We start from the raw sequence: 978 nt of genomic DNA on the forward strand, positions 1-978 counted from the left end.
CGGTGCTTCCTTCCTTGGCCATTGTTCCCCTCTCGCCACTCGTCCACCTGAACAGGCATGTGTGCTCTTAGCCGTGTGGGCTTGCCTGCTTTTACTGGGGTGCCGTCTTTGCTGCGCAATGCGTCCCAATCAGACTCTTGGAGCTACACCAGCTCCATGTGTAGCTGTTTCAGGAACTTCACATGCTTCATTTTGTTTTTTCCCTTCCATCGCGCGTCTGCGATTCTAAACTATAAATGCGTTTACAATAGCAAGGTCGAGAAACCCCAAGAAAAGAGATCGGTAGTATTTCTTGTACTTGAGAGCAAGTTGGAGTGGAAATCTGCAATAACGTGAATAATACAGGATTAGATAAACCTTATCATGTACATACAGGATATACTTTACCTTTGAAGACGGAGTTGGTCATGGACGTCGACTCCGCCCATGAACGTCTGGTAGTCCTTCAGTATCTTCGGGCATGCCACCTCAACCTACTCGCCAGACTTTTCACGACGGACGACGCGGTCCTGCTCGACGCTTCCACCGGCGCACAAAAGATGAACTGGGCGGTTGTCCCACCAGCATACTGCATGTATACTGGGAACTAGAGTTGATTTGCGCAACTGTATACATGCCACGGTCCACACTTGCAGGCCGCGTCTTCTTCTTCTTCACAATAATCTCCGCGCACAATCCACACCTATTGGTCATTACAGTGCCAATACTGTAGAACCCCAGCGCCAGAAGCTGCATTGCCAGTGCTGGTGACATGTAAAAGCGATCAGTGACGATTAGCCGCTTTTCTGCTGGTCCACTTGTGCCAAAGACCTCAATCAGATTTCGGATAACCGCGGCTGCCCCAGACTTGGTGTCTTTTTGCGCCGTTGTACCACTGGATTGCCGCTTGCCGCAATACACTTCAAACCTGTATGATACATGATAGTATAGTTAGTAATGTGTATGGTACAGGATAAGAGAACTTTACAACCAAAAAAA

Source organism: Phytophthora parasitica (assembly GCF_000247585.1).
Source record: "Phytophthora parasitica INRA-310 unplaced genomic scaffold supercont2.1, whole genome shotgun sequence".
In the NCBI taxonomy this organism is placed as follows: domain Eukaryota; phylum Oomycota; class Peronosporomycetes; order Peronosporales; family Peronosporaceae; genus Phytophthora; species Phytophthora nicotianae.